Raw genomic sequence first — 13830 nt, forward strand, 5'->3', positions numbered from 1 at the left:
TATGTATGCACTAAAGAACAGAACTACAAAACGTGAAGCAAAAACTGACAGAACCGAAAGGAGAAACAGCTGTATATTTCAACATCTCTTTCTCAACAGTTGATAGAACAATTAGACAAAACCTCCAAGAGTATATAATAATTCAACAACATCATCAACCAGTAGGATTTAATTGACATTTATAGAACGTTCCATTCCAGTGACAGCCCAATAAACATTGTTTTCAAGAGTGTTTCATGAATGTTCTCATGGAACATTTGCCAAGACAGACCATATACCCTGGACCATGAAAGAAACCTAACAAATTTAAAAGAATTCAAATCATACAAAGTATGTTCTCTGACCACAATGGAATCAAACTAGAAATTAATAACAGATAATAGAAAAGTCTCCAAACATCTGGAAATGAAACAACACAGTCTTAAATAATCTTTGGGCCTAGGAGAATTAAAGAGAGATCTATGGTCTCAAGGGAATTTAAAAATACATGGAACTATATGGTAGTTCTATTTATTACTCAGCTATAAAAAGAAACAAAATTGAGTTATTTGTAGTGAGGTGGATGGACCTAGAGTCTGTCATACAGAGTGAAGTAAGTCAGAAAGAGAAAAACAAATACCGTATGCTAACACATATATATGGAATCTAAAAAACAAAATGAAAGGTCATTAAGAACCTAGGGGCAGGATGGGAATAAAGATGCAGACCTATTAGAAAATGGACTTGAGGGCACAGGGAGGGGGAAGGGTAAGCTGGGACAAAGTGAGAGAGTGTCATGGACTTATATACACTACCAAATGTAGAATAGATAGCTAGTGGGAAGCAGCTGCATAGCACAGGGAGATCAGCTCGGTGCTTTGTGACTACCTAGAGGGGTGGGGTAGGGAGGGTGGGAGGGAGGCTCAAAAGGGAGGGGGTATGGGGATATATGTATGCATATAGCTGATTCACTTTGTTATAAAGCAGGAACTAACACACCATTGTAAAGCAATTATACTCCAATAAAGATGTTAAACAAAAAAATAGAAACTGAAGAGGAGGATTCTTAAATCAATAAGCTCCTACCTCAAGAACCTGGGAAATAAAAATAAACCCAAAATAAGCAGAAAGAAACAACACAGAGCAAAAATCATTGAAAATGAAAACATAAAAGTAATAGAGAAAAAGCAGTAAAACAAAAAGCTAGTTCTTAGAAAAGATCAGTAAAATTGACAACCTCTCTCTGGTTAAACTGACAGAAAAAAGAGAAGACACAAATTACCAATATTATAAGTGAAATGGGATGAAACTTCAGATTCTGCAGGCATCAAAAGGATAATAGGGAATACTACAAACAATTCTACACACATAAATTTGACAACTTAGATGGAATGGACCAATTCCTCAAAAACAAACTACCACAACTCACACAGTATGAGATAGATCATTTGAGTAACCCTATAAATATTGATGTATTATAGGAATTGAATAATTAAATTGAATTAAAGTATTCATAATTATGAAAAAGAAATCTCCAGGCCCAGGTGCTTTCACTGGAGAATTTTACCAAATGTTTACAAAAGAATTCATACCAATTCTACATAATCTCTTTTAGAAAATGAAAAATGAAGGAACAGTTCCCAACTTATTTTCTGAGGCAAATATTACTCTGATACCAAAGTCAGATGGTACAAAAAAAGAAAACTGCAAACCAGTATCACTCATGAATAGATGCAAAAAATCCTTTAAAAATTTCAGCAAATACAATTCAGCACTACATAAAACGAATTATACACCATGACCAAGTAGAGTTTAACCCGGGGATGCTGATTCACTAATTGAAATCAACCAATGTAATCTACCATAATAACAGGCTAAACAAGAAAAATTTACATGATCAGATCAATTAATGCAGAAAAAGCATTTAACAAAGATTAACACCCATTCATGATAAAAATCTAGGAATAGAGGAGACTTTCTTCTATTTGATAAAGACTTTGGTACATGTCTCTATCCCTAAACAATATACACTTTTGTTCACCATGACTTTAAACTTTATTTTATACTGTATATATTCATCAATTAACTTTTTCTCAACTTTATGTTTATGGGTTTAATCCATGAACATTGTGTTGGTTTAGTTTTAAGGTTTCTCACTGCTGTGTACTATTTCACTGTAAGAATATACCACAATTTATCCACTTTCCTCTTGATGAATGCTAAATTTGTTTTCACTTTTTTTTTCTACTATAAAAGGTGCAGCTGAAAAAATTCTTCTATAGGAGTGGAATTGCTGTGTTATAGGTATACAAATCTTTAACTTTACCAGATAGATATTGGTTACCCTACTGTGCCCTCACAAATATGTAAGAGTTTTTATTTTTCTACATCTTCAGCAACGAGTGGAATTGACAGTCTTTTTATTGCTAATCCAATAGGTGTTAATGTAAACTCATTGTGGTACTTTGGATTTCTCCAAAGTTGAACATTTTTTATAAGATTAGTGGCCATTTATGGCTCATCTTCTGTGAGTTGCCTATTTATATGTTTTGCCTAGTTTTAAATTGGGTTATTATCTTTTTCTTACCAATTTGCGGGATTTATTTATATATTCTGGTTATTAATTCTTTAGTTATATGAATTGCACATCTTTTCAAAGGCTGTGTCTTTTCACCGTTTAAAAATGTTACATTTTAATGAGTAAAAGTTATTAATATGGCCAAATTTTTCAGACTTTTTCTTGATAGCTTGTGCTTTTTTATGTCTTATGTGTTCCTTCCCTATGCCATAGTCATAACTATAGTCTCTTAGATATTATTCTAAATGCTTTTTACAAAAAAGTTCTACCTTCCCAATTTAGGTCTATACTCTACCTGCAATAGAGCTTTGTGTATGCTCTGAGGTAGGACTTAATTTCTTTCTAGTTGTTCCACCTCTTTTTCTCTCTAATCTGTAAGACCTTGTCTCTCATATTATTTCTATAAATGTTTGGGTCTGTTTCTGGGTTCTCTGCTCTATGTTACTGTTTTATTTACTATACATTTATAATAAGACTTACAACCTGGTAGGACAAGTTATGCACTTTGATTTTCTTCGAAATTATCATGACTATTATTCACATTTTGCTTTCCAAGTAATTTTAGACATTATCAAACTTGCAAATGCCTTATTTAAAGTTAGTTAGAATTACATTTAGTTCATAAATTTGAGGAAGCTTGTTTTCTTTATGATATTGAATCTCCCCTTCTCTAAACATGCTCCCTTTTGTACGTTTTCTTTAATTCCTTTAATAAATTTGTATACTTTTCTCCATAAAGGATATATGTATCTTTAGTGAGGTTTATTCCTAGGTACCTTTTATTTTGGTTATTTTAAGTGGAATATTCTTTAAGATTATATTTTCTGTGACTGGTGTATGGAATGCAATTCATTTCTATAATTATCATGTGTATTATATATTCTGACAATATGTTTGCAGTTTATTTCAGGATTCCATGCAAATATCATAAAAAATGACAATTTTTCCCTCTTTCTTTACATTCCTATTATTATTCTGTTTTTAAAATTTCATTTCATTATTTTTTCTTTTAAAAACTTACCTGGAGAGAACTTCCAATACAATGTTGAGTAGAAACAATGATAGTGGACATCCTTGTCTCACTTTTGATTTTAAAAAGAATATTTCTAATGTTTCACTATTAAGTGTGAAATTTGCTGTAGATTTTTGGCAGATAATCTTTGGAAAAATTTTTCATTTAATTCCTGGCTTACCATGAGTTTTACAATGAAAGAGTATTGAAAGGAAGGTGTTTTCTTTGTAGGGTACAAAAATTTGAGGTATATACTAATTCAATCATATTATTGTATTATTTGAACTGTTATTTTCTTTTTTTTTTAAATTAATTTATTTTTGGCTGCGCTGGGTCTTTGTTGCTGCACGTGGGCTTTCTTTAGTTGTGGTGAGTGGGGGCTACTCTTCGTTGAGGAGCGCAGGCTCATTGTGGTGGCTTCTCTTGTTGCTGAGCACGGGCTCTAGGTGCGGGGGCTTCGGTAGTTGTCGCACGCAGGCTCAGTAGTTGTGACGCACGGGCTCTAGAGCACAGACTCAGTAGTTGTGGCGCATGGGCTTAGTTTCTCCGCAGCATGTGGGATCTTCCCGGACCAGGGCTCGAACCCGTGTCCCCTGCATTGGCAGGTGGATTTTTGACCATTGTGCCATCAGGGAAGTCCCCGAACTGTTATTTTCTTAGTTTGTTTTTTTTTTCTACTTACTCATACTGAAATGTTAAAAAAAACGCCCTCTCACTATGATTGGGTTTCCCTCCCCTTCCCTCCCCTCCCCTTTCCTTTCCTCCTTCCTTCTTTCCTTTCTTCTTTCTCCTTCCTCCCTTCCCAGATTACCTGCTGACCGTGGAAAAGTTAGTGGTACATAAAAAACATGCTTACCGGGACTTCCCTGGTGGTGCAGTGGTTAAGAATCCACCTGCCAATGCAGGGGATATGGGTTCGAGCCCTGGTCCGGGAAGATCCCACATGCCTTGGAGCAACTAAGCCCGTGCACCACAACTACTAAGCCTGCCCTCTAGAGCCCACGAGCCACAACTACTGAGACCATGCACCACAACTACTGAAGGCTGTGCACCCCAGAGCCCGTGCTCTGCAACAAGAGAAGCCACCGCAATGAGAAGCCCGTGCACCACAATGAAGACCCAACGCAGCAAAAAAAAAAAAAAAAAAAAAAAGCATGCTTACAGAAGCATCAAAAGTAAACATCACACAATTTTTAAAAAAAGCAGTAGGGTAGTGATTTTATAATCAGACAAAATAAGAGGTCAAGATGAAAATCATTAAATGATACATAAAACACCCTTTTACATTAAAACAGGTGCATCCCATTACAAAGGTATAACAGTCATGAACGCTTAGGAATTGGGTCATATAACATCAAAGTATATAAAGCAAAAAAATGTTAGAAATGTAAATTGCTTTCTATCTAAAGTGTTCTCATCCATAAACCTAGGATTATAACAGGATTGCCTGTTAGGATTTTTTTTGATGATTAAGCTGGATGATGTGTGTATGTAGTGAGTACAAATACCTCAGGCTGCAAACTCTTAATTTTAAGCTCAAATCCAAAGTGAAAGAAATTTAATCTTATTCCCTATCAATTCAGGACAATCTCAATCAATTCTGTTGCCTCTCTCTTGCTTTTAATCTGGGATTTCATCCAACTTCTAAGGGTTTACGGAGTTTTAAGGCATCAGCGGGAGGCATCTGGTTCCTGCATTAATGAGAAATTCTTGGGTCTTGCCTACTCTCCAGGGACCATGCCTATAGCTGCTGACACATCCCTATTATTTTGACCACTCCAGGTATGTTGACTTTTTTTTTTTTTTAAATGTAACTTTGATTCTCTTTGTGAAAGCACATAAGAAACCAACTGCTCTGCTGTGCCAGTCTGGGTCAAGGGGTCTGTCTTAGGCCCTCTCTGCCTTGACACCCTTGCAGTCTTCTTTCTTTGCTGAGTTCCCAGAACATGGATATATTGGGAGCTCAGTCAGCTGGCTGCCTGGTAGAGCTCCATATGGGAAGCCAAACAGTGGACCCCTGCTCTTCAGGTCCCACATTCAAGTAGGATTTCTGTTGTATCCTAGACCTTGAAGTTATCTGTGGAGTAATGGTTCTCAACTGGATTGGCAAATCACTCTCTCCATAAGTTTAAAAAACACCAGTGTCCAGGCTCCATCCCAAGCCAATTAAATAAGGATCTGTGGGGATGGGGACTAAGGCATTGTATTTTTTTAAAGTTCCCAGAGTGATTCAATTGGATAGCCAGGATCGAGAGCCACTGCTCCTGGAAGATAGAGTGGGGGCTTTTCTAGAATGATTTTATCAATTTTTTTTGTTGTTGTTGTCTTCAACAGATGACTGACCATCTCACCACACCCTTATTAGCATAAACTATATTATAAATTTTTAATGTTTATATTTTTTAATTTTTATTTTATTGAAGTATAGTTGACTTACAATGTTTTAGGTATGCAGCAAAGTGATTCAGTTGTACATATGTATAAAAATATATGTATTCTTTTTCAGATTCTTTTCTATTATAGGTCATTACAAGATATTGAATATAGTTCCCTGTGCTATACAGTAAGTCCTCATCATTTCTTTTATATATAGTAGTATGTATCTGTTAATCCCAAATTCCAAATTTATCCCACCCCCAACTTTCCCCTTTGGTAACCATAAATTTGTTTTCTATGTCTGAGTCTATTTCTGTTTTGTAAATAAGTTTATTTGTATCATTTTTTTTTAGATTCCACATATAAATTATATCATATGATATTTGTCTTTGACTTACTTCACGTAGTACAATAACCTCTATAGGTCCATCCACGTTGCTGCAGACGGCATTATTTCTCTTTTTTATGGCTGAGTAGTATTCCATTGTATGTACGTACCACATCTTTATCCATTCATCTGTTGATGAACACTTAGATTGCTTCCATGTCTTGGCTATTGTAAATAGTGCTGCTTTGAACATTGGGGTACATGCATCTTTTTGAATTAGAGTTTTCTCTGGATATATGCCCAGGAGTGGGATTGCTGGATAACATGGTAACTCTATTTTAGTTTTTTAAGAAACTTCCATACTGTTCTGCATAGAGGCTGCACCAGTTTACATTCCCACATAATTGTTTATCATTACTAATTTGATAGTTGAAAAATGCTATTTTATTGATTAGGTTTAATATTTCTCATATGCTTATTTTTTATTAGTATTTCCATCTTAGTGAACTGTTGGTTCATATCTTTATTATATTTTTATCCTGGGATGTCAGTGTTTTATATTTTTGTGAGAGCTTTGTCTATTAAATATTAACTATGGGGTCCCCATTTGTTTTAAATATCCATCCCAATTTGTCATTGGTCTGTATTTATTTTAAATAGAGAAGATTTATTTTAAATAGAGAAGATTTTAACTCTGTGTTTTCTTATAAAGCGTTTGCTTATGTATGATCATGAAATCTATTCTCTAAAAGCAGTGCTTGTCCAATAGAGCTTTCGGTGATGATGGAAATATGTAAAAATACCTACATTGTCCAGTATGACTGAGGAGCTGAATTTTTAATTTTACATACTTTTAATTAATTTAGATGTGAATAACTACATGTTACTAGTGGCTACTACATTGAACAGTACAATTCTAAAGGGTTTATCTTCATAGTCTTGGGATTTTTTTTTTTTTGGCTGACAGTTATTTTGAGAGTTCTCTTATAAGTTCTAGTTTTGGTGGATTATAATGAAGAAATGAAAATATGGCTTTTGTAATTTATATTTTTTAAACTTATGCCTTGGCATGTGCTGAATTTTAAAAAATCAATGGGATTGAAAAGAAAGTCTATGGTATAAAATTTTGCTACATCTACTAATTCAATTTTTCTTATTACATTATTAAAACTATCTACATATATCCTCTTTTTTTTCGAGTTTGGACTTCTACTCATCTTTTTTTTTAATTAATTTTTATTGGAGTATAGTTGCTTTACAATGTCGTGTTCGTTTCTGCTGTAAAGCACAGTGAATCAGCTATATGTATACATATATACCCTCTTTTTTGGATTTCCTTCCCATTTAGGTCACCACAGAGCACTGAGTAGAGTTCCCTGTGCTATACAGTAGGTTCTCATTAGTTATCTATTTTATACATAGTAGTGTCAATCCCAGTCTCCCAATACATCCCACTCCTTCCTTCCCTCCTTGGTATCCATTCGTTTGTCCTCTACATCTGTGTCTGTATTTCTGCTTTGCAAATAGGTTCATCTGTACCATTTTTCTAGATTCCACATATAAGCGATATTATACAATATTCGTTTTTCTCTGACTTACTTCACTCTGTATGACAGTCTCTAGGTCTCTCCACATCTCTGCAAATGGCACAATTTCGTCCCTTTTTATGGCTGAGTAAATATATCCTCTTATTTTTATCAATTTGCTCTGTCATAAACGATCTTGGTATTATAGTATCTCACTGTATTTATGTTTTCTGTCTCTTCTTACATATCAAATAGTTTTTCGCTATAAAAATGTTTTTCCTTTATTTTGTTTGCTTTTTTATAGTTTTTTAGTTTTCTTGCTATTTAGATTTTGATGTTATGTTAACCAGCTCATAAATGCTCGGGACTATTATTTCATAATTATGGATCTCACCTTGTTTCAATATAAAAGGGTCCTAAAAGAGTCCTTTTTGTTTCATCGAATCCTTTTTGCTTTGAACTTTCCTTTGGTAATATCAGTGTCACCTCTGCTTATTTCTATTTGCCTGATATATTTTGTGCTATCCTCTTACTCTTATTCTTTCCATGTGATTTGATTTTGGTCTCACTGTTGTCAGAAACATGCAGTTGGGTGTTCTTTTTTAACTCAGTCTGGGTTTCTGCCTTTTACTTCAGTTGTGGAGCAAAACTATTTTTATTTCTTTTTAATACTGATGAGCTCAGTCCTTTTTCTATCGTTTCATCTTAAATTTTGACAGTTTGAGACTCTTTTTTGACCATTTCACTTATTGGTTTATATCTTTTGCTATATATTTTTTTGTTCTTTTCATTTATAGTAATTTGGAAGGTATATTTTTCCCTACCCTGATGTATATCTTGGAATTTAAAATGTTTGTAGTTCTCCCTGCCTTTTCCATTCCCACAGTTATAAATTTAATTAGGAATTGTAGACTCAGTTTATAGACCCTCACCCCTCTTTCTATTTTCCCCAAATAAATCTTTAAGAGATGTTTTGGCTTTATACTCAATACTTAATGTTATTTTATTTCTCTCTGGACTTTTCAGTAATGTCAGTATTTACTACCAATTCTTTTATATGATTACTTTCTTATTGTCAAATTCTTAATCTAAAAGCCTGAAGGGAGAGTGAGGGAAGGGAAGCATTTCAGAAAATAGTTCTACAGTAATGGAGTAATCTTATTTCTGTATTCTAGTAGGAAAAACAAGAGGTGAGAGCTGACGGAACTCTTTTTACATTTTTAAAATATTTATTCTGCTTTTCCCAGGATATATTTTCTTTCTACTCCCCCAGGATCCTGCACTCAATAAATATTCCAAGACTTTCTATATGAACTTAACTTTAGATTTCATTCCTAGTACCAGTTACTTTTGTTACTGTTATTTTGTTTGGATTTTATAAGGGCAGTGTGTTTCATTATTTATTGAATGGGAAGTTAGGATAGGTAGCTGGTAATATGTTGCCATATTAACCTGGACATGTACGTTTCAATTTGCAGGAAGCACAAAATTTTCAAGAGTTCATAAAGATGAACATATGTATGTATGTACGTATATATGGTCTACCACTGCATTCCAAAAAGGTTTGAGGACGTGTACAGTGGTGCATTCAATTCAATCAGATAACACATGAAAAAGTAAGGATATTGAGGCAAAGAGAAAAAAGATGATGCTTTAATATGTCAAGTGCAAGCCCTAATTGTTGGAGGAGGGTCACAAAATTAAGCTTCCTAGTAGTCACAGTAAAGAAGGAAGCACGAGCAGTTCCACAGGTTCAAGATTCATGGTGACCTTAAGATAAAGACAAGTAGTTGCCCAGAAGCAGCACAGCCTTTCTTGGTAATGAGACTTGGGGGACATTTCTTTCCTAGTTTTCCCAAAGGGGGTGCTGTCTGAACATGTGGACCACATTCTCCATACCTTACAGGCCTTGAAGAGTCTTGAGTTTGACACAGCTATCTCTTATAATGTCCTGCAATGTAGACTGTGTAATATAAAATCACAATCCCTACCCACCTCATCCCACCCCCAAAAAAGCAAGTTTTTGAGAGGCCCTGTCTAAATATGTGGAGAGGCGCTATGATATAATGGTTATTAGTTATGTGAGGCTGCTGTCAGAATTCCTGAGTTCAACCCCTGATTCAGCCATTAGCTTGAAGTCTGACCTTAGGCAACTCACTCAAGTCTCCGCCTCTTCCACCGCCGGGCTCAGTCATGGAGGGACTGATGGAGATGTCATTTCACAGACCTGGGAGTGGGGTAGCGGTGTAGGGGCTGTAATGAACCCCGCTGTAATGAATGAGGTCTCCAGCCTCAAGTCTCCAACCCCCTGTGTTGTGTCTTGGTGGAAAATTAATAATCAAGTGGTAGAAAACTGAAGGAAAAATAAAGTGTTTCCTCTGTTCTAACTGATAAATTAGAACTGACTAATTCAATATTTTAATATTTTAAAACTAAGGGCACATTTTTAAATTGATGGCATGCCATAGCCGAATTGGCAGCATTGTTTTTCTTTCTTGGTGGAATATAAAATGATGGTGTATAATTTGTAACATCTTAGATTCCATAAAATATGAGAGTGATAATTATTGCAAGAGACCAGCTTGTCCTCAGGGGCAGCTAAGGTCTGTTTGTGGGAGTAGGATGGATTCCTCTAAACTTCTGGCAATCTAAGAGGGCCATGGCTGTCCAGTTAGGGCTCTGTCTGAGAAGGTGGTCAGCAGATATATGGTTCTCCCTTTTTTTTTTTAATTTTGTTTTTTTGGTTGTGCCAGGTTTTAGTTGTGGTAGGTGGGCTCCTTAGTTGTGGCTCGCAGGCTCCTTAGTTGTGGCATGTGTTCTCCTTAGTTGTGGCCTGCGAACTCTTAGTTGTGGCATGCATGTGGGATCTAGTTCCCTGACCAGGGATCGAACCCGCGTCCCCTGCATTGGGAGGCGGATTCTTAACCATTGCGCCTCCAGGGAAGTCCCTGGTTCTCCCATTTTAAAAAGAAGCCCCACTAGGGCTAACCCTTGCATTAGCCATCTTCCCCAGGTGCCTTATAATGAGAGGAAAGAACTGCATGTACCAGGAAATTCCTTTTGTCAACAGGGAGGATAGTCAAACTACAAAGAAGCATAAGGATACGTAATTAGAAAAAGGTACAGAGTAAGTGGACAGCCTGCAAGGGGCCCCTCTGGGGCCACCTCCCTATGGTTATGTATTATTTCACCAAGTCAGCCCAGACTGTTGAGCGATCATTGCCTGTAGACCATCCCTCTGACTTTTCCCTCTTGTGTGGTAGCATGTTGTTGGCAAGGCTGACCCCAAATCCACTGGGAAGGATATCAGAGACCACTGTGTTTGAGCATTCAGAAACTCACATCAGCACAGGAAGGGCATACTATGAATAGCTACACCATCCCAGTTTGGGAAGAAACTACATCTACCTTCAGGGGAAGTTCACACCCTCTTCCCCCCAGAACTGTTCATATAAAGTGCTTGTCAAATGATAAATGCTCAATAAATCTTAGCTGTTTTTATTTTTATAAGTACTTTTGGCAACACATGTTTGGAAGATATGAAGAATCTATTAGGGAAAACCAGAAATGCTGCTGTGTTTCATGGTGCCTAGGAATGCTAAGGTGGGGGAGGACCTAAAAATTCCCTTATGGGTTGAGTCATCATGCATCCCAGTTTGCTTGGGGCTGTCCCAGTTTATACGTGTTGTGCCAGCAAAATTCTTAACAGGGCTCCCTTTCGTTCTCAAAAGCATCCTAATGTAGATAATAATTGATATGCTCACGCTATGTGTAGGTCACGTGGAGTCAGTCTTTCCACTTCTATTCATACAATGTGAGAAGTAAAATAATTTAAATATAGAAAGATTAAAAATTGAATTAGTGAGATACATAAAAGCTTAAGAACAAGAATTTAAAAATCAAAAAATAAGAATAAATAAAAACTAAAATAAGAAAAAAAAATCCATAGTAAAAAGTCTCCATATGGACTTTTCTCCATGGACTTGTTAAATGAAAAACATTTGAGAAAGTGAAACAACTATTTTAAACTGAAAGCTCAAAATAAGTATTTTACAAGTGTTACATTAGGACGTGTAATAATACATTTTAAAAGACAAAATATAGAACACAGAGATTAAATAAACTGCAAAATAGGATAAGAATATAAACAAAACAATACAAATAGAGAAAAACTCACTAAATTAATACATATCTCTGTATATAATACACACATATAGGCTTATATTTATGGAATAGTTTTATATACACACAATATTTATCTCCTTAATAAAACAAATAAGCCAAAAACCAAAAGAGAAATGGGGAGAAAAAATGAAACCTGGGCTGTGACTGAAAGCCACTGAACACCAACACCACCTAGAATTCTGTACTCAGGTGCTTTCTCTCAGTACGGGATTCAAGCAGAATCCCTGAAGGGGGCAGGAGGTGTGAGGGCACCCAGAGACTGACCTGACCCTCTTCTCCCAAACCATATCAAACCCCCTACACAAAGACTTCTCATGGCAATGTTGGTGAGATGCTGCATTTTTGCCACTCAGATCTCCAAGTGCATAAGCATCATATATTATCATGTTCATACTTTTTGGAGAAGTGGTCACATGTGTAAAATCTCTTCCCTGAAGTACCTGATTAATGAAAACATCCCAATCCCAAACTGTATTGATAGCAAAAGGTGTTGTTTAGAAAGATGATGAAATCAACACATAAATAACAGCTCCTCCATATAATAATCAGCCGAGCACCAAGACAGAATCTGTGGTATCACTGCTTCTGAAAAGCATATGCAGCAAGTTGTGTTGAACAAGCACTATGAAAGATGAGAGCGATTTGATCCACTAATTAGAATGCCTCCATGCAATCAAAGTGACTCAGCTAAGGTCACGTACTTCCTGCTTGCATTTAAGAAGGAGAAAGGTCTGCAGTTTTATATTTTCTCCTATTTATTAACATGTGAAAAGCTCCAGGTTTTTTGTTAACCTGGGCAGTTGTTGGCATGAGAGATTAGTTCAGCAATTTGATGAGGTGAATTTCACAGCATGTTAAATTAGAATCCCAGATACTAAAGCCCCAAATCTAATTTTCACCTTAGTTTATAATGTTCTCTTGAAAATTCTATTATCTAATACATACCTCTAATTCTCTAACTCCTATAAGTTACAGTACCTTCCTACCAATTGTAAAATCAGAAGTATTCTCAACTGCCACTGTGGAATATTTAAATTCTTTATTTACTGGATCATTGAGCTTAGGTACAGAGATCTAATCTATTCTTCCTGAAATTACAGTACTTGTAAATTGTAGCAGAATTCCTGATCTAACTACGAATTCTACCAAATGAAGATTTGTTTCTTGGGCCAATAAATTTACCTAAATAATAACTCTACTTGCTTGTTTGGGGGGCAGGTCCTTAAAAACCCAGTCAATATATGATTCAGAAAGCTAGACAAAAGAAGGAAAAACAGAAAGGCAAGGTAGCTTTAAGGTGAAGGATGCTGGTTGGTTCTGACGCACATATGAAGTTAAGCTACTGATGAGAACTTGCCTGTAACCCTATCTTGGACACTCTTCCCCCAGATAACCACACTGCTCGCTCCCTCGCCTTTCCAGGTGTTTGCTCACACATCACTGTCTTAGGTCTTTCTGATCAACCCATGTAAAATCTGTCTAAAGCCCCCATCCCCTCACCCCCTTTCCCTGCTTCATTTGTCTCCCCAGCACTCTCACCATCTAACATTCATTTTCATTATTTATCTTGTTTATTGCCTATTTCCCCTTATTAAATGTAAGCCCCAGGAGGCAGAGCTAACCAGTCCTCAATTTTCAGTTTCCCATTACCTTGTGTTTTCTTCATAGTACATATTGTTTGATGTTGCTATGAAAAAACTGTCATTCACTTTGTCATCGTCTGAGATTTGCTTTTCTCATTCAACAGTATGTCTTCGAGATTCATCTTTGTTGATGGGTAAAGCTATAGTTCATTCATTCATTACTTTTCCATTTTCTCATTCTCTTGTCAGTGACAATTTTGATC

This window comes from Monodon monoceros, unplaced genomic scaffold (genome assembly GCF_005190385.1).
Source record: "Monodon monoceros isolate NGI ecotype Baffin Bay Population unplaced genomic scaffold, NGI_Narwhal_1 Super_Scaffold_2, whole genome shotgun sequence".
In the NCBI taxonomy this organism is placed as follows: Eukaryota; Metazoa; Chordata; class Mammalia; order Artiodactyla; family Monodontidae; genus Monodon; species Monodon monoceros.